Source organism: Rattus norvegicus, chromosome 6 (genome assembly GCF_036323735.1).
Source record: "Rattus norvegicus strain BN/NHsdMcwi chromosome 6, GRCr8, whole genome shotgun sequence".
NCBI classification, from domain to species: domain Eukaryota; kingdom Metazoa; phylum Chordata; class Mammalia; order Rodentia; family Muridae; genus Rattus; species Rattus norvegicus.
Genome location: NC_086024.1, coordinates 146153155 through 146181136, shown reverse-complemented (window position 1 = coordinate 146181136; position 27982 = coordinate 146153155). Strand labels below are relative to the sequence as shown.

Sequence of the window (27982 nt, the reverse complement as noted above, 5' to 3'; positions counted from 1 at the left end):
AGTATAGTATCTCATTAAAGGAAAATCTATTCTCCCTATCTCCTGAGCATGCTTAAGGTGAAGCTGCCTTTCTAGGGTGGATTCTTGGCCAGAAATTGGCCCTTTGGCCAGGAGGTTGACCTTGTCTAGCTGGATAGAACTCTACACTCAGGCCAAAGATTCTATTCTCTTGACCAGGAGGAGTTTTGTTTTGTTTTGTTTGTGTTTCTACTCTTATGTATTCCTTCTGCCCAGTCCAGGACACCTGGACTTCCTCTAATAACAGCACAGTAAGCAGAGAAGCAGAGATAGATGGGAGATAATGCTCAGTGATTGCTCAAAGTCAGAAACTTCATAGAATTCTTTACCAACCACAGAAAAATAAAGAAGCAGTGATGTCTGAGGCCCACAGTGAGAAGGCAAAGGGAATCTTGCCTGTGTTCAGCCTGGCTACCCAAGAGGATAGGAGTGCCTAGGTTTGCAGTAAGACAACAAATTGTCTCTCCCAAGTACTCATAACCACCATATCAACCTCATGTGCAATTAGAAATCCTTATAACAATTCTTACCACACTATCTGAACTTTCTGACCTGTTTCTGAAAAATCGCTAGTAGAGAATACAATTAGCAGAGTTCATTGACATAGTCAGGTATGGAAGAGGAAAATTAAATCTGTGAAAAAAATTAAATAGAGGATACATCTGAAGAATTATACTCAATGTATTTCATAAAAAGAATCCTATGAAAAATAAGAGATAGATTAGGTCAGCACATAAGCAGCTAGGGTAGGAACTAGTGTAAAGTAAATATATAAGAGATAAAACCTAATACTTATCTAGAAAGTTTGAAATGCATAATTATGATTAAGAAGAGCAACTATGATTTCAAAACTCATCAAAAAACAGTAAAATTACCCAAAAAGCTTTAAAGCTTGGTATTTTTTATTTATTATCTTGTTTTATTTACTACTAGGAGATAGGGGGTTTTTGCTCTGCAGTGCACATGTGGAGGTCAAGGACGACTTTGTGGAGCTGATTCTCTTCTTGCACAGTTGACTCTGAGGATCAAACTTAGATCAATTGTCATGCTTACGGAGGAAAGAGCCCACATTCGCTGGTCCATTTTGCCAGTCCAAGTTTTAAAATTTCTGGTGAGAAAGAAATCGTTAAAGTTAAAAACAGTAATAGCAGGAAGAAATACACCCAAGCTCCTACCCTGGGTGCCACTACAATGGACAATGGACGAATGTGTGCTGAAGTATTGGAAAAATGGAGTTCCTGGGCGGTGTGATGGAACAGAAAGCAATGCCGTAGTTACCACCAAAGGCCAAGTGATATCCGTGGTCTTGGTTGCCACTGGAGACTGTATGGGTATCTGAGGGCTGTGCTGCCTTGGGGGTACATGCTGAGCTGAATGGTCTGCACTACCACCAGAGACATCTAGGACCATGCTGCTGCTGGGGGCCACATCTGGGTATATGATCCTATGGCAGCTGGGATCTGTGTTGATGTCCCAGGCCCATGTTACCACCAAAGGCTGTGCAGGTGTCCCTAGTATTGTCTGCCATCTGAGGTATTGTGCTGAGCTGGCCCTGCCCTTCACTGGCCACCATATTTAGAAGAGTGAGCCCTGTACTTTGCCTGGGCAGCACAGAAGAGCTGATCCTGGTGGCAGGAGTGTGGGTGAGCTGGTCAGGGAACATGAAAGCAGGAGAGATTATCCTTCCCCTTGCCAGCTGTGGTAGCTGGATCAGTCCTGGAGTGCTTGCCCTGGTGGCATGGGTGCAGAAGAGCTGCTGGGATAATTGACTCAGCTACCTCCCAGATCCAGATCCAGGACTTGAATGGCCCACCCCAACAACTACCCCATCTGTGATCTGCTGGAGTGCATGAAAGGGATTGTCCTAAAGATCCAAATAACAGAAAAACAGCATGGCATCAGAGAGGAGTTCCAGTCAGGATCCAGTATAGATAGTGTAGGAGAAGACAGAAACCTCAAAACAGACCAATGACTCATTGCTGTAACATTTACAAGTAGAGATGTGACACACTGTGACACTGTACAGTTTCGTCGACAAGATATTTTTATTCTATCTTATTTTACTTTCTTTGGGGATGAGGCAGTTATAAGGGCAGATATAAAGGGACAGGGAGATGAGTGGGCTTGGGGTACATGATGTGAAATTCACAAAGAATCAATAAAAAGGTTTTCTTTGAAAAAAACAGTAATAGCAAGAAAGAGTTAAAGAGAAACAGAAAAAAACAAGAAGTGGAAAGCAAACAAAAATGATGAAATAACCAAAAGGTATTTCTGTACACTACAGACACAAATTAATCCCTCAACAAAAGCAACACTGTCGTGTGATGATATATTAAAGTGTGCTTGAATTTTTCATGTAAGATATATACCTTATCATCATCATCATCATCATCATCATCATCATCATCATCATCATCATTATATTTTATTAGAAAGTGAAAGATCTGGAAGCCAAAAGTATTGGAAAACACACTGACAAGTACTGAGCAATGAAGTAGAGTTGTTCTATTAAAGGGCCAGCAAATGTTACTACAAAATTAAACTTAAAATTTGAAAAGAAAATATAGCGATTGTCTTTTGTGAGTAGTAAAACTGTCAGAAGCACAAGTAAAACACTGACAAACTCACTGTTGTTGTTGTTATTATTACTATTATTATTATTATGTGATTTTAAAAAAAAAGTCTTTCTGTAAACAGTCAATCAAAAGACAGACAAGAAAATAGGGATTAAATGGAGATGTTGAATATACGCAGAAACAAATAAAGGAAGCCGGCCCAATGGGTCTTACCAATTTCTTAGTTTAGCAAGTAAATAAAGCATTTCTTCTCCAGCTACACATTACCCTTACAGACTATTTCCTATGCCTTTACCATAGGAAATAGGTTTGAGTGTAGCTTCTATGTACCCAGATCTTCTTTATTTTTTTTCTTTTTTTCCATTTCTTTTTTTTTTTTTTATTAACTTGAGTATTTCTTATATACATTTCAAGTGTTATTCCCTTTCCCGGTTTCCGGGCAAACATCCCCCTCCCCCCTCCCCTTCCTTATGGGTGTTCCCCACCCAACCCTCCCCCCATTGCCGCCCTCCCCCCATAGTCTAGTTCACTGGGGGTTCAGTCTTAGCAGGACCCAGGGCTTCCCCTTCCACTGGTGCTCTTACTAGGATATTCATTGCTACCTATGGGGTCAGAGTCCAGGGTCAGTCCATGTATAGTATTTAGGTAGTGGCTTAGTCCCTGGAAGCTCTGGTTGCTTGGCATTGTTGTATTTTTGGGGTCTCGAGCCCCTTCAAGCTCTTCCAGTTCTTTCTCTGATTCCTTCAACGGGGGACCTATTCTCAGTTCAGTGGTTTGCTGCTGGCATTCGCCTCTGTATTTGCTGTATTCTGGCTGTGTCTCTCAGGAGCGATCTACATCCGGCTCCTGTCGGTCTGCACTTCTTTGCTTCATCCATCTTGTCTAATTGGGTGGCTGTATATGTATGGGCCACATGTGGGGCAGGCTCTGAATGGGTGTTCCTTCGGTCTCTGTTTTAATCTTTGCCTCTCCCTTCCCTGCCAAGGGTATTCTTTTTCCTCATTTAAAGAAGGAGTGAAGCATTCACATTTTGATCATCCGTCTTGAGTTTCGTTTGTTCTAGGGATCTAGGGTAATTCAAGCATTTGGGCTAATAGCCACTTATCAATGAGTGCATACCATGTATGTCTTTCTGTGATTGGGTTAGCTCACTCAGGATGATATTTTCCAGTTCCAACCATTTGCCTACGAATTTCATAAACTCGTTGTTTTTGATAGCTGAGTAATATTCCATTGTGTAGATGTACCACATTTTCTGTATCCATTCCTCTGTTGAAGAGCATCTGGGTTCTTTCCATTTTCTGGCTATTATAAATAAGGCTGCGATGAACATAGTGGAGCACGTGTCTCTTTTATATGTTGAGGCATCTTTTGGGTATATGCCCAAGAGAGGTATATCTGGATCATCAGGCAGTTCAATGTCCAATTTTCTGAGGAACCTCCAGACTGATTTCCAGAATGGTTGTACCAGTCTGCAATCCCACCAACAATGGAGGAGTGTTCCTCTTTCTCCACATCCTCGCCAGCATCTGCTGTCACCTGAGTTTTTTATCTTAGCCATTCTCACTGGTGTGAGGTGAAATCTCAGGGTTGTTTTGATTTGCATTTCCCTTATGACTAAAGATGTTGAACATTCTTTAGGTGTTTCTCAGCCATTCGGCATTCCTCAGCTGTGAATTCTTTGTTTAGCTCTGAACCCCATTTTTTAATAGGGTTATTTGTTTCCCTGCGGTCTAACTTCTTGAGTTCTTTGTATATTTTGGATATAAGGCCTCTATCTGTTGTAGGATTGGTAAAGATCTTTTCCCAATCTGTTGGTTGCCGTTTTGTCCTAACCACAGTGTCCTTTGCCTTACAGAAGCTTTGCAGTTTTATGAGATCCCATTTGTCGATTCTTGATCTTAGAGCATAAGCCATTGGTGTTTTGTTCAGGAAATTTTTTCCAGTGCCCATGTGTTCCAGATGCTTCCCTAGTTTTTCTTCTATTAGTTTGAGTGTGTCTGGTTTGATGTGGAGGTCCTTGATCCACTTGGACTTAAGCTTTGTACAGGGTGATAAGCATGGATCGATCTGCATGCATTCTTCTACATGTTGCCCTCCAGTTGAACCAGCACCATTTGCTGAAAATGCTATCTTTTTTCCATTGGATGGTTTTGGCTCCTTTGTCAAAAATCAAGTGACCATAGGTGTGTGGGTTCATTTCTGGGTCTTCAATTCTATTCCATTGGTCTATCTGTCTGTCTCTGTACCAATACCATGCAGTTTTTATCACTATTGCTCTGTAATACTGCTTGAGTTCAGGGATAGTGATTCCCCCTGAAGTCCTTTTATTGTTGAGGATAGCTTTAGCTATCCTGGGTTTTTTGTTATTCCAGATGAATTTGCAAATTGTTCTGTCTAACTCTTTGAAGAATTGGATTGGTATTTTGATGGGGATTGCATTGAATCTGTAGATTGCTTTTGGTAAAATGGCCATTTTTACCATATTAATCCTGCCAATCCATGAGCATGGGAGATCTTTCCATCTTCTGAGGTCTTCTTCAATTTCTTTCCTCAGTGTCTTGAAGTTCTTATTGTACAGATCTTTTACTTGCTTGGTTAAAGTCACACCGAGGTACTTTATATTATTTGGGTCTATTATGAAGGGTGTCGTTTCCCTAATTTCTTTCTCGGCTTGTTTCTCTTTTGTAAAGAGGAAGACAAGTGATTTATTTGAGTTAATTTTATACCTAGCCACTTTGCTGAAGTTGTTTATCAGCTTTAGTAGTTCTCTGTTGGAACTTTTGGGATCACTTAAATATACTATCATATCATCTGCAAATAGTGATATTTTGACCTCTTCTTTTCCGATCTGTATCCCCTTGATCTCCTTTTGTTGTCTGATTGCTCTGGCTAGAACTTCAAGAACTATATTGAATAAGTAGGGAGAGGGTGGGCAGCCTTGTCTAGTCCCTGATTTTAGTGGGATTGCTTCAAGTTTCTCTCCATTTAGTTTAATGTTAGCAACTGGTTTGCTGTATATAGCTTTTACTATGTTCGGGTATGGGCTTTGAATTCCTATTCTTTCCAGGACTTTTATCATGAAGGGGTGTTGAATTTTGTCAAATGCTTTCTCAGCATCTAATGAAATGATCATGTGGTTCTGTTCTTTCAGTTTGTATAACGGATCACGTTGATGGTTTTCCGTATATTAAACCATCCCTGCATACCTGGGATGAAGCCTACTTGATCATGGTGGATAATTGTTTTGATGTGCTCTTGAATTCGGTTTGCCAGAATTTTATTGAGTATTTTTGCGTCGATATTCATAAGGGAAATTGGTCTGAAGTTCTCTTTCTTTGTTGGGTCTTTGTGTGGTTTAGGTATAAGAGTAATTGTGGCTTCGTAGAAGGAATTCGGTAGGGCTCCATCTGTTTCAATTTTGTGGAATAGTTTGGATAGTATTGGTATGAGGTCTTCTATGAAGGTTTGATAGAATTCTGCACTAAACCCGTCTGGACCTGGGCTCTTTTTGGTTGGGAGACCTTTAATGACTGCTTCTATTTCCTTAGGAGTTATGGGGTTGTTTAACTGGTTTATCTGTTCCTGATTTAACTTCAATACCTGGTATCTGTCTAGGAAATTGTCCATTTCCTGAAGATTTTCAAGTTTTGTTGAATATAGGTTTTTATAGTAAGATCTGATGATTTTTTTGAATTTCCTCTGAATCTGTAGTTATGTCTCCCTTTTCATTTTGATTTTGTTAATTTGGACGCACTCTCTGTGTCCTCTCGTTAGTCTGGCTAAGGGTTTATCTATCTTGTTGATTTTCTCAAAGAACCAACTTTTGGTTCTGTTGATTCTTTCTATGGTCCTTTTTGTTTCTACTTGGTTGATTTCAGCTCTGAGTTTGATTATTTCCTGCCTTCTACTCCTCCTGGGTGTATTTGCTTCTTTTTGTTCTAGAGCTTTTAGGTGTGCTGTCAAGCTGCTGACATATGCTCTTTCCTGTTTCTTTCTGCAGGCACTCAGCGCTATGAGTTTTCCTCTTAGCACAGCTTTCATTGTGTCCCATAAGTTTGGGTTTGTTGTATCTTCATTTTCATTAAATTCTAAAAAGTTTTTAATTTCTTTCTTTATTTCTTCCTTGACCAGGTTATCATTGAGTAGAGCATTGTTCAATTTCCACGTATATGTGGGCATTCTTCCCTTATTGTTATTGAAGACCAGTTTTAGGCCGTGGTGGTCCGATAGCACGCATGGGATTATTTCTATCTTTCTGTACCTGTTGAGGCCCGTTTTTTGACCAATTATATGGTCAATTTTGGAGAAAGTACCATGAGGAGCTGAGAAGAAGGTATATCCTTTTGCTTTAGGATAGAATGTTCTATAAATATCCATTAAGTCCATTTGGCTCATGACTTCTCTTAGTCTGTCGACATCACTGTTTAATTTCTGTTTCCATGATCTGTCCATTGATGAGAGTGGTGTGTTGAAATCTCCCACTATTATTGTGTGAGGTGCAATGTGTGTTTTGAGCTTTAGTAAGGTTTCTTTTACATATGTAGGTGCCCTTGTACTTGGGGCATAGATATTTAGGATTGAGAGTTCATCTTGGTGGATTTTTCCTTTGATGAATATGAAGTGTCCTTCCTTATCTTTTTTGATGACTTTTAGTTGGAAATTGATTTTATTTGATATTAGAATGGCTACTCCAGCTTGCTTCTTCTGACCATTTGCTTGGAAAGTTGTTTTCCAGCCTTTCACTCTGAGGTAGTGTCTGTCTTTGTCTCTGAGGTGTGTTTCCTGTAGGCAGCAGAATGCAGGGTCCTCGTTGCGTATCCAGTTTGTTAATCTATGTCTTTTTATTGGGGAGTTGAGGCCATTGATATTGAGAGATATTAAGGAATAGTGATTATTGCTTCTCGTTATATTCATATTTGGATGTGAGGTTATGTTTGTGTGCTTTCATTCTCTTTGTTTTGTTGCCAAGACGATTAGTTTCTTGCTTCTTGTAGGGTATAGCTTGCCTCCTTATGTTGGGCTTTACCATTTATTATCCTTTGTAGTGCTGGGTTTGTAGAAAGATATTGTGTAAATTTGGGTTTGTCATGGAATATCTTGGCTTCTCCATCTATATTAATTGAGAGTTTTGCTGGATACAGTAACCTGGGCTGGCAGTTGTGTTCTCTTAGGGTCTGTATGACCTCAGTCCAGGATCTTCTGGCCTTCATAGTTTCTGGCGAGAAGTCTGGTGTGATTCTGATAGGTCTCCCTTTATATGTTACTTGACCTTTTTCCCTTACTGCTTTTAATATTCTTTCTTTATTTTGTGCGTTTGGTGTTTTGACAATTATGTGACGGGAGGTGTTTCTTTTCTGGTCCAATCTATTTGGAGTTCTGTAGGCTTCTTGTATGTCTATGGGTATCTCTTTTTTTAGGTTAGGGAAGTTTTCTTCTATGATTTTGTTGAAGATATTTACTGGTCCTTTGAGCTGGGAGTCTTCACTCTCTTCTATACCTATTATCCTTAGGTTTGATCTTCTCATTGAGTCCTGGATTTCCTGTATGTTTTGGACCAGTAGCTTTTTCCGCTTTACATTATCTTTGACAGTTGAGTCAATGATTTCTATGGAATCTTCTGCTCCTGAGATTCTCTCTTCCGTCTCTTGTATTATGTTGGTGAAGCTTGTATCTACAGCTCCTTGTCTCTTCTTTTGGTTTTCTATATCCAGGGTTGTTTCCATGTGTTCTTTCTTGATTGCTTCTATTTCCATTTTTAATTCCTTCAACTGTTTGATTGTGTTTTCCTGGAATTCTTTCAGGGATTTTTGTGTCTCCTCTCTATGGGCTTCTACTTGTTTATTTATGTTTTCCTGGAATTCTTTCAGGCATTTTTGCGATTCCTCTCTGTAGGCTTCTACTTGTTCTCTAAGGGAGTTCTTCACGTCTTTCTTGAAATCCTCCAGCATCATGATCAAAAATGATTTTGAAACTAGTTCTTGCTTTTCTGGTGTGTTTGGATATTCCATGTTTGTTTTGATGGGAGAATTGGGCTCCGATGGTGCCATGTAGTCTTGGTTTCTGTTGCTTGGGTTCCTGCGCTTGCCTCTCGCCATCAGATTATCTCTAGTGTTACTTTGTTCTGCTATTTCTGACAGTGGCTAGACTGTCCTATAAGCCTGTGTGTCAGGAGTGCTGTAGACCTGTTTTCCTCTCTTTCAGTCAGTTATGGGGACAGAGTGTTCTGCTTTCGGGTGTGTAGTTTTTCCTCTCTACAGGTCTTCAGCTGTTCCTGTGGGCCTGTGTCTTGAGTTCACCAGGCAGCTTTCTTGCAGCAGAAAGAATGGTCTTACCTGTGGTCCCGAGGCTCAAGTTCGCTCGTGGGGTGCTGCCTACGGGCTCTCTGCAGCGGCAGCAACCAGGAAGACCTGTGCTGCCCCTTCCGGGAGCTTCAGTGCACCAGGGTTCCAGATGGTCTTTGGCTTTTTCCTCTGGCGTCCGAGATGTGTGTGCAGAGAGCAGTCTCTTCTGGTTTCCCAGGCTTGTCTGCCTCTCTGAAGGTTCAGCTCTCCCTCCCATGGGATTTGGGTGCAGAGAACTGTTTATCCGGTCTGTTTCCTTCAGGTTCTGGTGGTGTCTCAGGCACAGGGGTCCTGCCGCTCCTGGGCCCTCCCCTACGGGAGCCCAGAGGCCTTATACAGTTTCCTCTTGGGCCAGGGATGTGGGCAGGGGTGAGCAGTGTTGGTGGTGTCTTCTGCTCTGCAGCCTCAGGAGTGCCCACCTGACCAGGCGGTTGGGTCTCTCTCTCACAGCGTCTGGGGGCAGAGAGCTGCTGCGGGCCGGGTACCCAGATCTTCTAATATTGAAGTTTATTCCCATCGTGAGGTACTAAACTACAGAAACTTTAATCTGACTGGTATTTAAATGAGGGAACTTTGCGAGTAGAAACAGTTATTAGAGAAAAGGCCCCATGACTGAGCCCTGGTAGCTTTATTGGGAGAGAAAGGACAGAGAGACATATACACATGCACACCCTTGATTCTTGCCATGAGATACCATGCATATCTTTGGATCCTGCCAGGAAGAACATTCCCACGCATTGTTCCTTGCCTTTTAACCCCAACTGTGAGCCAAAATAAGTTACTTCACAACTTACTTAATTGGTGGTTGTGCCACTAGCATCAGGAAACAGATGAATAAGACTTCTAACAGATTTTCAAGATGGACACCGTACCCTGTTCTCTAACTAATTGCAATGGAGTCTTAAATCAACTGGAAAATGGTAACAAGAAAAAAAAATGTTTCATCGTATGAGATTCTAACATGTGCTTACAGCTATGTTTTAGGGAACAAATAAGGGAAAGGAGAAAGAAGGGGAGAAGGGGGGGTTGGGGATTTAGCTCAGCGGTAGAGCATTTGCCTAGCGAGCGCAAGGCCCTGGGTTCGGTCCCCAGCTCCGAAAAAAAAAAAAAAAAAAAAAAAAAAAGAAGGGGAGAAGGGGAGTATGCAGGCAATGGATTTATCGAAGACAGAGCAACAATCTGGAACTGTTAAAGGTTACAGTTCACCTAGTGAGAGCAGAGCTTGCTCTGAGGCCCCTCATGAGGTAGTCCAGGTGTGCCATGAGGAAATACTTCCAAAGACACCTGACATCATTAAACCAAACTAAGAGACTATACTTTCTGTATGTCTGGTTCCAGTAGATTGCTGAAAAGTCCCAAGGACACTTCCAGATAAGGTGTGTATGGGAGAATGGTGAGCTGACTTGGTGTGTGACATGACCTTGCTCATTTGTAGCCCCTGTAGTCCTTCTCCTACGCTATCTGAAAAGGCCCAGGGATGGCTAATTTTAATGGTCAGCTTGACACACAATCTAAGATCATCTGGGAAGAGTGTGGTGAGAAGGATTATCTAGATCTGGTTGGCCTAGACAGGTATTTAGAGGATTGTCTTGACTAGGTTAATGGAGGTGGGAAGACCCTTCCACTGTGGGTGCTGCCATTTCTTAGGCACTGGATCCTGAACTTTGCAAGCACAGAGAAAACAAACTGAGCACAAGCACACCTACATTAATGTGTTCTTCGCTATTTCTTGGTTATAGATGCAACACAATCAGCTGTTTCAAGCCCCTGCAACTATGGCTTCTCCACAATGATGGATTATATATAATCTGAAACTGTAAGCTAAAACAAATAGACATTTTCCTAAGTTGCTTTTGTTAGAATATTTCACCAGAGCAATAGAATTGAAACAAGGACAGGCTCGTTTCCAGGGTGGGAAAGATGGACTTTCTGACCATTTAATATCATACTTCCTTAGGCATCATCTGCTTGCAGTTCTGTCTCCCAGCCATGTCAGGTAGCTCCTTTAGGAAAAAGAGTTCCTCCCATTCAATGTTACCTCTTAACTGCAGAACACAGACTCAGAATAGAAGGAATTCTCAACAGACATTTTCCAGATAAATATTAGGAAATCTGTTCTTCTTAGCTGTGACTGTCTTCAAGGTCTCTTTGGCAGTGTAAATCAGGGAGAGACAAAAAGAATTCTGAGTTCTGCAAGAAGAGGCTAAAGTAGTTTGGGAGTTTTCCTCTTTCTTTATTCTTTCATGGAAGAGCGGAGTTCTTTCAAGCTGATGACGAGTAATAACCTACGAAGTGAATGCAGGTCAAAAAAAACTGAAAAGGTGTTACTGGGCTTAGGGGACAGGAAGGGAAATAAAGTAGGTTAAACTTCTAAGAAAGAAGAGCATATTCACTGTAAGGAGAACTAAACATGGCCCAGCAAGGCTCTACAAGATCCAAAACTCAATTTAGTAAGTCAGGTTCATGCATGTCTGGGGTAGTAAGCCAGCAAATGCCCCTACAGGGTTTCTTCCAGCTCTTTGGTTTATGATTTACACTTACAGAGTGAATTTGAAGCTACAAACTAAACACTGAAAAATCATAAGCAACTTTGAACTAACTAGAAAGCATAATTAGATTTTTGTTGGACTTTATTGAAATCAGGGTTCTGGCTAACAGAAGAATCTTGAAACACTCATTTAGGAAAAGACTCTTAGGAAAAAAACTGGGGTACATCCAGAACAATGCCACAGATCTAAGTTTGCATGCTATAAGATTTAGTCTGTGGTGTGACAGGCAAATGATTATAGAGAGACAGTTTAAGTATTTTTAGGCACAGTCTTCAAGAGAGATAATTAAGTCCTTAAGCAACATGAGCCAAGTAGTTATTTCTATAAACATTCTGGGACATCTTGTCAATTCACACTTGTGTGTATACTTAATTCTATATGCTTTTTGTAAGCCTGTCTCTGTACGAAAGGAGGGTTTTTTTTTCCAAACATGTCTCAGGGAAGTAATTCATTGCCTCTCTTGTGCTTCAATCAATATTTTCATTGTTTAGTAGCACCTATGCCACAGAATACCTAGAAAAAATATTTCTATAAAATGCTTATTCATTATATCTTACTTGTGATTTCTAAGCTGATTTGAAAAGTTAACAGACTAGTTGTGAACACATTATATGAAATTTAAATGAAATGTTGATATATAAAGAAACATTCTTTATAAGTGTGAGCCTCTAGCTATCTCTGTAGCCACCCCCCCCCCGAAAAAGAACCTCTTAAAACAGTCTTTTCTTCAACTAACAATAAAAAATTGGTTGGACAACTGTAAGTGGCCTACATATTTTTCTTATGAAAATCTTGTCATTTTTTTAGACAATTGTGAACCTAAAAATGTCTTATATTTAAAGTAAGATACAAAAAAAAAATAAAGTAAGATACTATTCGTCCTTCTACTTGCGGGGAGAAAGACAGAGTATTCACTTGACAATATTCTGTAGAAAAGGCTGTATCTTTGTAGTTAGTAACTGTCACACACACACAAAAATGGTTGATAAAGATTTATTGACTAGTTGAATGACCAGGTAAACACATTATTGTTTGTCTGAAGTGTCCCCAAAGGTCATGCACTAGCTGCAATGCTGAAAACCACAGGAAGTGTGAAGCTCCATCACCAGTTTGTGCCTCCGTTAGCACTGAGTGTGTATTTTTTTGTGGGAGGTGGGGAGTTGCTCTGCTTCTGGATTTTTTTTGTTTGTTTGTTTTTGTTTTTTTTTGGTTTTTTTCAGAAATAGCATCTAATATTGTAGCCTAGACATCCCTGGACTTCAATAAGGAAGCCAGGCTATCCTTGAACCCATGACATTCTTCCTGCCTTACACTCCAAGTGTTGAAATGGCAAATATGAGCAAATACAACCAACATTTCAATGCATTTGAAGAATATATTTTGTTTCTAGATCCTGCTTTCCTGATATCAACCCCACTCCTCTCCCTTCCACTCTACCTCTCTCCCTCTTCCTCTATTCATTTCTGTAGTGTTTACTACAGAAATATACACAAGGGAAGAAAAGCAATTAAGGATTACTTTTTCCCATATTGTTATCTGTTAAGTAGTCATATAAAATAGATTTTGCATGCTTAGATAGAACACAAAAATATACTTATCCATTTATTCATTCTTTGATCCATTGATGTCTACTGTGTTTTGGTATTTATATGCACAGAAAGAGGATATTCATGGCAGATAAAGTAGATAAAAATCTTCATGTTCAGAGCCAAGGATACAATATTCTATGGAGAAGTAACTAGAGGGCTGGGGATTTAATTCAATGATAGGTTCTTGCCTAGCAAGTACAAGGCCTGGGGTCTGAACTTTAGCACTAGAAAAGGAAAAAGTATTAAATTACAGCAACATGTGTTGTAATGGAGAACATTCCACAGGGATCTAATCTATCCAGGAAGTCTAGTAACACTTCCTTCAGAAACTACTTTTCATTTTAGTATTTCTCAGGTGTGTGTGTGTGTGTGTGTGTGTGTGTGTGTGTGTGTGTGTGTGTAGGTCAAAAGATGGCCTCAGACTCCCTGAAGCTAGAAGATTTTGAACTACTGAACTTGGGTGCTGGAAACAGAACTCTACCCCATCTGAAGGAACAGCAACTGCTCTTAACCACTAAGCCAGCTCTCCAGCTTCAAGGAAATGTCTTTTAAGCTGTGTTAGGGGATTACTAAAATTGAAGGAGATAAATATCTGAGCATAAACTCATTACACGAAGGACAAGGTATGTGTGAAGGCACCAAGATAGGAGCAAGCATAATTCTTTCCATAAAACAGAAGCTCCAATGAGGCTGAAACTTAGTGAATTACAAGAAGAAGGAACACAGGAGGCTATATGAAGTGGGGAAGCCATATCCTGCAGGGTGCTGTTGGAAGGATCAGTGACTGAGGCCCATAAGGCATATGGGTTGCATCCAAGCTATCTGCTATATGCTATTCTCCTGCAGACCTGATCCCAGAAGACTGGATTCTCAGGCTCCTTTCCCTTCAGACCTAAGTTAGTTTGAATGAAAAGAGGCACTAACAGGAGACCTTGACTCAAGGTGAAGGTGAAATGATTTAAACTCTCTGTTTCCCTACTGTTTATCAACTTACTGCTGTGGCAACTCTCCCAGGAGAGTGAACAAGAGAACTCACTGATTACCAGGAAAGCTATCTAATGACCCCTTAAAGATCAAACAAAATTTCATTACTGTTCATTGGAATTAAGGTTTTAACACAGGAACTTGGGGGTTCTATTATAGCCATAACATATTGATACATTTTTAGATAGTGTTATAATGAGAAGAAACATTTTGAATTTTGAAAGCTATAACACACTTCAAAATGATTCTCTAATGTCTCAAATTAGCTAACTTATTGAGCTCTATAAGGCACTATGCTAAAAGCTTTGCAGATATGAATATTAATTATCTTATTTTGCTTCCATCAACTCTATTTCCTTTCCCACACATTCTACCTATACCAAGGGGAGTGAAATGTTTACAGTTTAGTCCAACTAAAAACAGAAGCAGTATCTACCACAACTGGAGTTGCTCAAGTCACAGCAAGTGTCTTCACTCCCTGACTTCATGCTCTCTGTCTTCTAACCCATTTGAGAGGTAAATGCACTTCTCAGATTAATTCATCCTAGTTCTTAGCCCTACATATTTCAGATAAAACTGCAGAGAGAATTTGGGGTCCCCAAGAAGTAGGAGCCGCTTCCAGGAGAAGGGTTCATTGGGCTCTGAACTAGGCAGAAGATAACTATACCCACAGCTGTAGAGAGATGCTTGCCCAAAGTGAATCCTGGAATCAAGAGGCCTCCCAGAAGTGACTCAAAACAGAGGCTTACATGAGAGAGGAACCTGGAAAGGAGAAACACCCAAGCATTGTGGACAGCATATGCCTTGAAACCTTTCAATCTACTCCCTGGGAGGCACCAGAGAAACACAGACCAAGACCCTCATGCTGCCTCTGAAGACTTTAAGGACTGTGCCCTACATGCCCTGGAGCCTTGAAGTCTCTTTATATATAATAGTTTTTCAAATGAGTCAAGGGGAGATAATACTCTACCTGGACATGTAAATGGTACTACCGCTGAAAATAACCTTCTGAGAAATCTAATGCACTTATCTTAATGTGAATGTCAATCGTACGTAAAAGACAGTTACAACCATGTTTTAATTTTATTAAATTTGTTCATCTTTGCTTGTAAAGGACAGGTAAGATAAATCATTTTTAGACACTATTACTTGCATCTGTGTGATGAGAATATCTTTGTACTATTAGTTAATTCATGTATTTTTTTTCTTTTGTAGGCATACATCTACCAAGACATGCCCAAGCCTCTCTTTAGGCCACTGGGAGAGAATATTAGAGACTGCAGTCCTGTTTCTCAGAGGCAACTTGTGTCATATCTGGTACACACAACCCCAGACATTCATCTTCAGGCTCAACTTCTCACTGTTCCTTCCTTTGCTTGCTTGTTTCATCTCTTGTTCATGAGCAACCTTGCAATGTATTATCATGACAACTGTGTGATGGCTGACCCACAGCCAAATGAGAAAGGCATGGTTTTTATATCTCCTACTTTGTTCATCTCTTTAACCATTTGATGTCTTGACTCTTTCCCTATGCTTCTCAAGCTACCACAGTGACTCTATGCTTCTCCCTCATTCCTAAACACTCATATTATGGACCTTTCCTTTCTTTTCTTTTTTTTTCTTTTGTAAAGAGGTTAATCTTTACAAAAATTCATCCCACGTTACGTGTTAGTTGTCTAGTGTTCTGAGACATTAGGTTTCCCTTATGTGATAGTCTGAGATAAAGATTTGCATTTCGTCACCATACCACCTCTGAGTTTTAACTGAACACTGACTGGGTGTTGTTGCTTTCTTTCCATTGCTGCTTACATTTTACCTGCTCTGACAATGTTCCGTATATTATGGTTTCTCAAGTTTTACTGTGCATCAGGATTTCCTAATGGAATTACTAAAATCTAGACTTCTGGATGCCAACTACACAGATGCTGACTTGGTAGTTCTGGGGAAAGCTCCATCAGTCTCTATTTGCTTATCATTCGAGTGTCAAACATTTCCTCATCCCATCATGTACACAAACACTTGGCCCCAGTTGGTGCCACTATTTTAGGAAGATGTGGAATCCTTATGACATGGGACCTACCTGAATAAGAAAGTAGGGACAGTCTTTTAAAAGTTATACCCAGCCACACATCTGTTTCTGACTGCCTCCTGACCTATCTCTTCCCTGTCCACTCCTGTATTGGTGTCACCTGCCATGAACTCCACATAGTTCAACAATGGTCCATTGCAGACACTCTCAACTGAGATCAAGATCCAGCTCCTGTCCAAATGGAACACACAGAAGCAAGTCAGGCTTTGAAACTGGACCGAGGCCTCTTTACTGGCTCTAGCTTCCAGCAGAATGAAATATGATTTTATTCTATGTACATTTATGAACATATAGCTGATCCCTACATTCAAGATCCATCAATACATACAGAGCTGACTCCAGTTCTTATAAAAAGACCCTTTCCAACTTCATCAAGGCTGTGGTCAACTAATATGTAAATCCCATAGACATGATCAAGGCTAATGACCAGTTTGAAAAACTGAACATTAACTTGAGTCTAAATGTCTCTTCATGAAGTGGTAGGAATGACAAAGACAAAAGCTTTAGAGCAGTGTGGTCCTCATATCAAAAGCAGCAATAGAACTTGGATCAGATCACTCTGGACATCTTCCAGTATGAAAAAAGGCTACAGATAGGACACAACCAATAGCCCTGCTAGTCTGACATGATGGCCTCTGGTACCAGGCTACATCTCTAAGACCCTCAAGAACATTATCCTGCCACCCACATGATAATGCACTGTTAGCCTCCAGCCGGGAGACTAGCTAGAAGCAGTGCACCAATCATGATGAGCAGCCAGGTCTTGGGTCTGGGACAACAGATTTACTACCCAAATTATTGTATGAAGGGCCTAGAGGCTGAAGGAGCTCCACCTGGAGCTGAAGACTGCTCAGGTGAGAATTCAAGGATCTGCCCTTTTACTGACAAGGAGCGAGCCAACTACTGTGGTGTTTATTGGTGCTATGGTAGGTTCTTGTGGTTTTCTGTGTTTTTATGGGTTTTTTTTATTGTTGTTTTATGGGTTTGTTTCTTTCCTTCTTTGTTATTTTTAGGCTGGAGCACATTCTGTGGCCCTATTGTCCTTAAACTTCCAGCAATCTTCCTGCTTCAGCTCCCTGAAGGGTGGTATGACAGACCCATGCCATCATACCTGACTTTTTCTCCCTGTCATGCCTTGCTTCCTTCTCAGGACTGGAATATCAGGCAGGGACAATGTGGTCCTTGGTGGGATAGCCAGTTTGTTGATTTCCCAGCAGAATCTGGAGCAAGCTTTGTATGTGGTGGGAAGAGACTGACTCCAACGAGTTTCCAGTTTCTTCATCTCTTTCATCAGTTTTTTGGGTTCCAAGACCACCAAAACTTGAGGCACTTTCAATGAAAGATACCAGTGTATTTTTGTTTTATCTCAACCCCTACTATGGGAAAGCTGGATACTGAAAACAAGGCCTTAAAACATTGCAGGCATTTTGAGGGACTTTTAACCCTCCCAGTGACCCAGTACAAAAAAAGTACTAGGTTTTAACTAAGGAAATTTTTAGTAAGAAAAAGCTAGATGACACACACACACACACACACACACACACACACACACACACACACCAGAAACAAAATTTTTAATACAAAAAACAGGGAGAGGGTTGGGGATTTAGCTCAGTGGTAGAGCGCTTGCCTAGCAAACACAAGGCCCTGGGTTCAGTCCGCAGCTCCGAAAAATAGAAAAAAAGAAAAAAAAACTTTGATAAAACAGGGAGATGGTCAGATGGCTTAGCATTTAAGAGCAATTGCTGATCTTGTAGAGGACTAGAGTCAGATTCCCAATACCATCATCATGGCTTATAACTGTCTATGATGCCTAAGCACCAGACACACATGAGGTACACATACACATGTGCAGATAAAACACTCACACGCATAAAATAAAAATAAATCTTTTAAAAATAAGATAAATCATTTTAAAGTACCCATTTCTGGTTGTCAAGTTCCTTTCTTACTGCCCCAGCCTTCATATGAGGAATCTCTGCCACATTCTCCTGGTGGAGTGAGCACCACGGTTTCACCCCACAATGAAGAACCCTCTGATGAATACCTCCCTTAAGGTGCTGTTTGCCATATTGACACTGAGGCAGAAGTAACTAATGCAAAAAATTGCTGGTGAAAGTGGAGGCTATTGTTATGACCATGGTTCTTTATTGCAGGTATTCAAAGAGGAGGTAGGAAAGTTGCACCAAGTATTCAAATATAAGAACCAATGGAGGTCATTCTCATTCAAACTACCACAGAGGGGGAGAGAGGGAAAGGGAGAATGGAAGAGTGTGTGTGTGTGTGTGTGCATGTGCATATTGTGAGATTTTTGTGTGTGTGTATGTATGCATGTGCATATTGTGAGATTTTTTGTGTGTGTATGTATGTGCTTGTGTGCACACGTGTGCATGTGCATGTGTGTTTGTGTCTTTAGGGGTTTCAGAATCAATCATGGAAGAGATAGAGAAGGTTTTATAAAGGAATTGTTGCCTAAATGTAAAAGGATGACAGAGATGATAGAACTGTACCTTATTCGAAGGTATTGTTGCTGAATTACTGGTGTCATGAACTCCTCTCATTAGCTCTTCTAATGTCTGGTTATTTAAATTAAATTTAAAATTGTAATGCTTACTTTCTATGTTAAAATATTAGAATATAAACATACTTTCCTTTGTCTCCCAATATTTGTGCCTCCAGAAGGCATTTCAGAAATATTTTTTATCTGTTACTAATGGTTAAATAAAAATTGTGAGTCAAATGACAAACCAAAACCTTATGAAATGTCATGAGTTCCCTTCATCATGAGTAAGCAATCAACATGCTCTTCAATAGAATTTTCATTCATTAAAATTCCATTGCAGACCAAAGTACTTGTGAACCACTGGCTGTTCTACGGCTTAAACATTAATGGATGATTTGGACATTAATGTAGACTAAACTCTAGGTGAAATAGTCAAACAATGTCCTGCCCCAGAATTGCTACACTGCTACTGTATGTGAAGATACTGCACCTGCCATCGGAGAAAGGTACTTAGTCAGCAACCAGGGGCTTAGATCCATGCTGCCTACACCACCAGCAGACAAACAGAATTCAGATTTTTATTCTGCTGGCTTAGTTTGGAGCCCAAGTCTTTCAGAAGACTATCAGTTTAGAGGAATTCAAATTATACCTGGAAGCACCATCTGGGAAATGTTTATGCCTTAACCTCGGCACTAAAAGCCTCAGAAGAGAGAAATAAAACAGATATTTAGGAGACTTATCACACAGCACCCCCCAAAGCTAACAGTGATACTAACACATATGTACAGACATATGACTGCAGCCAGAAGGTGGTATAATGTCCCTACCACAGTGAGTGTTGAAACACAGATCAAGTTCACTTGTGCATTGCAGCAGAGAAGACCACGCATAGGGACATCATCCAAAACCAGTAGAACCAACAGAAAGACATTTTCAAACTTTCTTCTAAGTCCAATAACCTGTCAAAAGTTATGAATGAGGTCTTTGAAACCATTAACACAGGTTCGTGTTTTATTTCTTCAAGAGTAATTAAACATTTCCATTTCTTCCATTTCTATGTTGAACTGGGTTTTGTTGTTGTTGTTGGTTGTTGTTGTTGTTGTTGTTGTTACAACATTTTTTTTCGTGTCAAGCCAGGAGAGGAAGAGAGTCAGAGAGAGAGAGAGTTTGTTACAACATTTGAGAGTGTTCTGATGAAATGTTTATATGAAAGACATATTAAACATTTGTTCAAGGATTTATGTTACTCCATAATATGAATCAATGTTGCTTTGCCACTTTAATTTTGAACACACAGATACCAATAAGAGTCTGTAGTTTGGCTTTCTTGCTTCTTGATTTGAACCAATTGTCCTTTTCTCTACAACAAGTTTTATGGCATAAAGACATTTGGACAAACTGAAATAAACTGTATTCATAATTATATATAAGATCATTGAAGTCCACTCTAAATTATTTAGGACATAATTAAGAAGTAATTCCAGACCAAAACAAATGAAGACATGAATAATTTCTCTGAAAACTTAGAAAATTACAATTTTTTGAATGAGAATCTCAGTAAGACATTTAAAGCAGTACTTTTCATTTCCCTAACAACCCAATCTACTCTGAATAATGGCTTCTTAAAGGCTAAGATTCACTAAGGTTCACATGCTCATCCAGAAAACTGGAAAGTTGACATTTTCTCAAAAGATAAGCTGCGAGGGAAGGAAGCTGTGTGGCTCTGCAGAAAGTCAGATGTTATTAACGAGTGTGGGCTGCAGCTGTTACACATGAATCATTGTGAGGAACTCAAAGTCTCACTGTTCGGTGCACAAAACTATTAGTATAATTCAGCCTCCGTTAAGTGGTGGAGAGCTGGCGACGAACCAGCTGGATGGTGGGACACAGTTATCATAATAAATGGGGTTTCTCTTTGGTCAGACAGACAGCTACACACCTTCCCACAGTGCAGACTGAAATTATTAAACATGAGGATGGATGAGATAGCTTTGGTCTTGTTCAAAATAAAACTTTGTGAACAATTCTTATTCTTCGTCAAAGAGATCTAAAAGTAATCTAATGGCATAAAAAAAAGGCTCTGTCCTGTCTACATTGGTAGCACCATAAAAAATTATTGATTTCATAACCCCCTCAAAATTATCATATATAGTCAATAATTATTGTTATTTTAAGACAGGGTATTGTATACATCAGGTTGCCCTCACTCTCTCCATGTCACCATGAATATTCAAGTCCTCTCCTCCTGCTCCCATCACCTTAGTGCTGGGACTGTATGTGTGTATTGAACCCCCTACCAGCTAAGCTACATCACAAGTTCCTAGGAGTCACCTTTAACAGAATTTCCGTGTATCTCTCTTTTCTATCTGTTTACTGTCTCTTTCCTGTGTGTATGTGTATTTATGTGTAAGAGTGCATGTGTGTATGTGTGTTTATATATTTGTGTGTATGTTTGTACATGTTGAAGTGTATGCTCACCCATCTTTTTTCCATCACTCTTCACCTGACTTTTTTGGAGATAGGATGTCTCACTGAGCATGGATCATGATGCTTTGGCCAGCCTCACTAGCCAGGAAGCCCCAGAGATCCTCCTGTCTCTGCTTCCCCAGTGTTGGTTTTAAACACATGAACCACTATGCTAAACTTTTTACATGTGTGCTGGGTATCTAAACTCATGGTTGGACACTAAACATTTCACCAACCGAGCCATTCAGCATATATCTTTTAGCGAAATTAATAAAGAAATGATTTTGCAACTATTTTCAAAACAGCAAAATTTATGTAGTCATGAATAGCTAGAGGAAAGTCTTCTAAAGTTATGTTTTTGTTAGTTTAAATCATAGCAATGTATTTTCAGTGTTGAGTTGCCTAATATTACAGACTGTAGAACATTTTTACTGAATGTTATTTCATCCCAACTAAAATTCTATCAAGTAGATAGGATAAGTGATACTTTTTCCATTTACAAAAGAGCTTATGAAAAATGTTATCAAAGGCTAACTGGCAAGTTTCTAAAGACTGGACTCTGGCCCAGCGATGCTTATTCTAAACAATAACAACAGCAAAAATAAATGAGAAACCATCTCGACTATCTTCCCCGGAGCACAAACAAGCAAAAACATTTCATATTAAAAACATATACTACCATGGAAAATGCTTTGCGTGTACCCTGAAACACTGTGGTTGTTTAGAGAAGAGAATCTGGAGAGTTTTAGGCAGCACTGAGGGGAGGAAGACAGGAGGTTTCCTTAGCATTCCCCTCCATGAACCAAAGCTTTCTCCTTATCAGGGCACTGCAGAAATTGTTAGCCTAGATAAAGCATTACGTTTCAAGGAGCAAAGAAAGTCAAGTAAAAAGGGCTTGGGGCAGGCTGGTTGGCTTCTTCGTGCCTCCTGAGAGTTCTGAAAAGCCCTGATTAGCATGTGAGAACAAAGTATATTTGCACCACCTAATTACAGTGCCACGTATGGCCTGAACCTTACTAAAAAGAAATAAAATATTTGGAATGAAAGGCCCTGATTTACAAAAAAGTTTTCTAGCTCATTCTGTAACTATCCCCAAGGGGATTAATTAAAGAAAAACGCATAATAGATGAAGCATTTCCATTTAGAAATTTTAGGGCCAATGTACATCTCCAAGTAAAATAGAGGGTGGAGTTATGGTAATTTTCCTTGTATGCCACACAACCCTGAACTGTGCTAAGACCTGCAGCTGGGGCTTCCTGCCCTCCCAGGGAATAATGAGTTTCTAATGAGCTCTTTTGCAGCCATAGCTACTCCTAACCTTAAGAGAAGCTTGATGCTAAATGATATTTTCTAAATCCATTTCTTTTGAGTGGCCAAAGGGCTTCATGTAAACAAAATATATTTTCTGTCAACAATTGAGCAATAACCAGCAAACAGCATTTGTTTCGAAAAGGCAAATTAACATTTGTTTCAGGAGGAAGCCTATTTTAGAGTATTTTGCTTTGGGGCTGTAACTAATCACCAATTCCAAATATTATGCACTTATATAAAGGTTCTAAGATGGTTGGGTTGTTTTTTTTTTTTTAACAAATTGAGAACGAGCAAAACCTCCTAACAATGATAATAAAAGTGGAAATAAAACGTAGTATAGAAGAGAAATTCTACTGTTTACTGCTTTCCCTTTTACAAATAAGTTAGTTCGACATTCTGTTCCTTGAATGTAGCAGGCATCCTGTGTTTCCTGTTAGACACCTAGGGAAGTTTGTAATTATGTCCATCGTTATGACAACAGAAAGTGACAAGTGAGTCACTGGTGAGCACATAGATCAGAACTGAGAGAGAAAACTAGAAAACAGAGGCGGCATTATGTTTTAGCAATAGAAGTGCATTATACAAATCAGCTAACTGTTTTTAAAGTCCTACCACTGATTATCACAAAACAGACAGACTAATGAGAGATCATTTTAACCTCCCAGATTACCAACAACAGAATAAGGTAATTTTCAGTGCTGCTTGGATGGCTCCATGTTGGTGGTATAGTACTGAGCATAGTTGCCTTTCAGTGCTAGTGAGAAACTGAAGGCACAGTTTACATCATGTGGTCAGGAAAGAATCTGGTGTGGTCCTGTCCTCATATGAAACACAGTTGACAATATTTATCAAAAGGCTTCTAGCTGAAGTATAAAAATTGAGACATAGTATATAAGAAGATGTGTAATGATGCTAAATTCAAGTGACTTCTTGTACTTTTCACCCCAAACATTATATTGAATGGTGTTGAGTACTTGATACAATGGAAGCAATTTTATTCAACTGAAAAAATCTGATTGGGAATGAAAGGAGTTAGGATATGAAACATTTAGAAGGAATTCTCTGTACATGTCTGTCTGTCTGGGTGTATGTGAGGTTGAGGGGTTGGTATACAACTTGTGGGGGTTTGAATAGAAATGGCTCTTGTAAACTCATTTGTTGGAATTCTTGGCACTATTAGAAGGTGTGGTCCTGTGGGAGTAGGTATGGCCTTGTTGGAGGAAGTATGTATCTGTGGGAGCAGGCTTTGAGGTGTCTGATGCTTATGCCTGGCCTTGGTGGTGCATAGTTCCCTGCTTGCTCCTTTCAGATCCAGATGTAGAACTCTCAGCTCTTTCTCTAGCACCATGTCTACCTGTAGGCTACCATGCTTTCCACCATAACGATAATGAACTAAACTTCTGAATCTGTAAGCCAGCCTCAATTAAAGGTTTTCTTTTATAAGAGTTGGCATGGTCATGGTGTTTCTTCACAGCAATAAAGCCCAAACTAAGCCAGAAATGTACATGTATGCATGCATGCAGAGGATAGAGGTCAGTGCCAGATGTCTTCTATTGCTCTGCACTTTATTTTTTGAAATGACTTCTCTCACTGAATCTAGAGCTCACTGGTTGGCTAAACTGGCCAGCCAGCAAATCTTAGGGACTGTCTTTGTCTCTGCCTCCCCAGTGCTGGAATCATAAAAAACATTAGCATGCTTGGTTTTTTAAAAATAGTTCTGGGATCTGAATTCTTGTTCTCATACTAGTGAGGCAGGCCCTTGACCCACAGAGCTCTCTCCAGCCTCAGGAATTCTTATTCTTATTTCTTCAAATATCATCCAAGCCCTCTTCCTTTTAAATTATAAAATTTGTTGACACTGCCTAAGGAAACAATCTAAATATATAAAAGTCAAGATAATTATTCAGTTCATTTCAGGGACAAAATTAATGTAATTTATTATTGCATATATGCAATATGCTCAAGTTTTTATTGTGGTTTATATAATAAATATCCCGCATAGGACCATGTGTTTGAGCATTTTCTCTCCAGCTAGTAGTGGTGTTTACAGAGATTATAGAACCTTTTGGAGGTGGAGCCTTGCTAGAGAAAGTATGTCACTGAGAATGGCCCTGAGGTTTGACAGCCTGGCTCCTTTTGCATGTAAAGTTTACTCAGAGAAAGTCTAATGGTTTTCAAGATTAGCCATTTGTGGCAATCAGGCTGATATAATGAATTTGTCACTTGGTAAGTCAATGGGCACTGAAACCCAAAGGAACGAGGGAATAAATGGGGGAATCCCCAATGTAAGCATCTTGAAGTAATTGTGCGTAGGGAAAAGTGTGGATAGTAGCAGGAGAAAAGCCACTGTGTGGAGTCAATGCAGTCTTGAGAGAACACACTGACTCACAAAGCACAGGGTGCTCTGCTGTGGACAGGAAGACAATGCATAGTTCATTCTCTGTGCTCTATGTATGTGCACACTATCTGTGAGTCCCATGAAGGAGCACTGAAGTCCATACCTATGATTCACAGTACCATAGCAAGGCGGTTGCAGTCCTGCTGGCCTTTGAAAATATCATTGAATGAGTTGATTCCACTTAAATCTGAATATTCCACCACCATATTTGCTTTAACCCAAATTGTTTACATTGGCTCATACTTGTGTCCCCATTCCCAGATGCCTGTATCTAGCAATCACCTGCCAATGGTACTGGAAACAAACACACCCACATCATCACAACCCTTTCCTCCTCAAAATAGCCCTCTCCAACAGCCAGCCAAAAAATACAAAAGTTTAAAGCCATTTTTAAATCTTGATAATGGAAAAGAGAAAAGACTTTGTTTTTAGTGATACTCAACCATCTGCATTATGCAGATGTGGATAATACAATTGAGTTTTACTTTCTCTTTCTGATGGTGATTTTTGAAATGGCCTAAATCCATAGTCAAGGGCAAATCTTATCTATTCCAAAGTACCAATCACTAAAAATTTACTCGAATTACAAGGATGAGAATTTATCCAAAAGTAGGAACCTAGGGTTTCTAAACAGAGTATAGGCAACAGTAAATTGCAACTTGCAACCCCCTCCCCTAGGTAACTATTCTTGACTTTGTTCCATCTAAGTGACCGCAATAAATGTAAATGTTTACATAAGACATTTATTGTAAATGAAAAAGGCCTCAGACACTGAGTATTTATATGGTAGACTGCCAAAACTACAATTCTAGTAAATTTACAGAAAACACTAAATTAAAAAAAAAGAACAATTAGAGGCAAAATAAAGAAACTGCATTTCTATAGTATAAATGCCTCACTGACTTACCACGAGGTTTCTTTCTTGTATGTCTCATATTCCTTTGTGTCACTCAGAGATCTATATTTCTTTTACTGGCTCTATCATCTCCAAATCCTCCAAATCCTGTAAAGTACACTGATGAATGATAAGAGAGAACAAGTATAAAGTAGAATATATGACTTTAGAAGTCAAGAAATGTTTCCAACATATTCTAATTCAAAATAATTTTGTATCCATGCTTACACCTAGGTTTTCAAAAGAAAGTAGGCCAATATAAAGAAAACCACTCATTGTTAAGGAAAAACAACAACAACAATTATAAAAAGGTTGATAAATGACTGAAACATTATACCAAAGGTCAAGACTCTGTGACCTGTATCTGATTTCCTCAAGTTCTTCAGTGACAAGTAAATCTTTAGTAATGGTCATGTCCATATTCTGTGAACAATGGGATCAGTGTCAGTAAAGAAAAAGTTGTAGGAGTATTGGGAGAGTGATTCCCTCATCTCTCAGCACAGCCAAGGGTGGCTATGCAACCATTAACATTGGTCTTAGTGCAATGAGACAAATTATTGATGCATATACATGCTGATTTGAAAACAGTTGAGAAACTCTAAGTCATGAATATAAACAATCCCTTACCTTGATTGTATATTAAATATAACACAATCAAAAGTTAACCTTTCTGTAGGTCATCAAGTCTGTTAAAATCTAGAGAAATTGATGGAAAAGAAAGGTGAATGTTAAACACCATTGAACATAATCTTGGGGTCTGAAAAATTGAAATATGTTCTTTTCTTTAAATGTCCCTAGTGTATTTTGACTCAAGAAATATAAACACCTAAATACCGGCTATCTTAAATTTAGTGATAAGTCCTAATCTCCAGCACCTCAGATATGGATATGCCTGTTTTAAAGCAGTGATTAATATCAACTAAGGTCATTAGGATGGGGGCATAATCATATAGATCTGTCATGATAATTAGGACACAGATTCACAGAAAGAGTAAGTCATGAAAAGATATAGTAATAAGACAATTATCAAAAACCTAAGAAGGCCCTTAGGAAAAAAAAACACAAGTGCAAGGCCCTGGGTTTGGTCCCCAGCTCCAAAAAAAAAAGAAAAGAAAAGAAAAAGAAAAAAAAACAGACACAGCAAATAGTTTGATTTCCAATTTCTGTCTCCATAATGGAGACAAGGGAATTTCTATGGTTAAAAGCCTGTCAATGTGTGGAACTGTGCTATGCAAGCCTTAGCAAACTAGTACATATGTGTTTACTAAAACCCCACACCTCAGCACTTTCATACATATGTTCTCCCAAATCCTGAAACGTTGGTTTTTTCTTCTCCAGAATGGTTTAGGAGTATGTAATGTGAACTAAAACCAATCAGTCCAAGGCACTAAGGAGTATAAGTTGCTAACAGTGAGCATAGTACATCCTACCCTGTCTCTCAGGCATCGTAGCAGAATCAGAGTGAACTGAAGCATAAGACCATGTTCCCACTGAAATCACCTGTGCAGCATTATCCGGTCATAAAAATGACACCAGAGGCATCATTCATCCTACAGCAGGACACATGGCAGCTTCATCTTAGTGGTAAGGGCACATTCTGTAGATCTCCTCTGTGTTTGGAGGTTACTCCTCAGAGAGATCTTATCCCTAGGGCAAATGTCTCTAAGTTAAAAATTGGTAAGCCATGGTTCAATACAAAGAACCAAAACAGAGACTGGGGAGGAGAGAAAGGAGCTGAGGATGTTTGAACCTGTGTTACTTGAGGAAAGTCTTATTATTTGGTCTTATTGCTGCCCAGTAAACTAAAAGAAAAGTCCTTAAAATAAAGCATTTTACTAACACTGAAAAGCTTCCCAACATGGCCACATGGAACACTGGCTTCAGCGGATTCTCTTCATCATAAGGGTTCTTTGTTCAAATGGATTTGGAAACTACTACACTCTATCACAGCCTTCAGGATTCACAAATTCCAAAGCTCCCTAACCAGGACTTATTAGAATTAGTCACAAAAACTCTATGATGCACATTTGGGGACAATAGCTTTGAAGAGAAAGTCATGAAAAACTATCACTAGAAAATGATGATGCAAATAGATATACATATGGACTAAGAGGTATGAATTAAGAGAGTTGACATCCTCTGCCTCTGCCCTAAATATAACATTTAGATGGTTTGAGCAAAACTCTATATTTTGCATAGCCAAATATATCACCTTTCCTTTCTCAAAAAGGATATTTGATCAAGTTTTTCTCAACTAAAC

At 39.4% G+C, this 27982-nt stretch overlaps 1 long non-coding RNA gene across 3 annotated transcripts; it reads right to left on the bottom strand.

The window, feature by feature from the left end:
* Positions 1-896: 896 nt before the first annotated feature.
* LOC102550983 (uncharacterized) lies at positions 897-27631 on the bottom strand. Of its 3 annotated transcripts, none has more exons than XR_005486268.2 (4): positions 27223-27549; positions 26350-26418; positions 25735-25842; positions 897-1126 (listed from the first exon to the last, which is right to left on the bottom strand). It is a non-coding gene; the product is annotated as an uncharacterized LOC102550983 (long non-coding RNA). The 3 variants fall into 3 exon arrangements; XR_001838611.3 differs by lacking the exons at positions 897-1126; positions 27223-27549 and adding exons at positions 19640-19716; positions 27563-27631; XR_001838610.3 differs by lacking the exon at positions 897-1126 and adding an exon at positions 19640-19716 and having other exon boundaries at positions 27223-27588.
* Between the last annotated feature and the right edge of the window lie 351 nt (positions 27632-27982).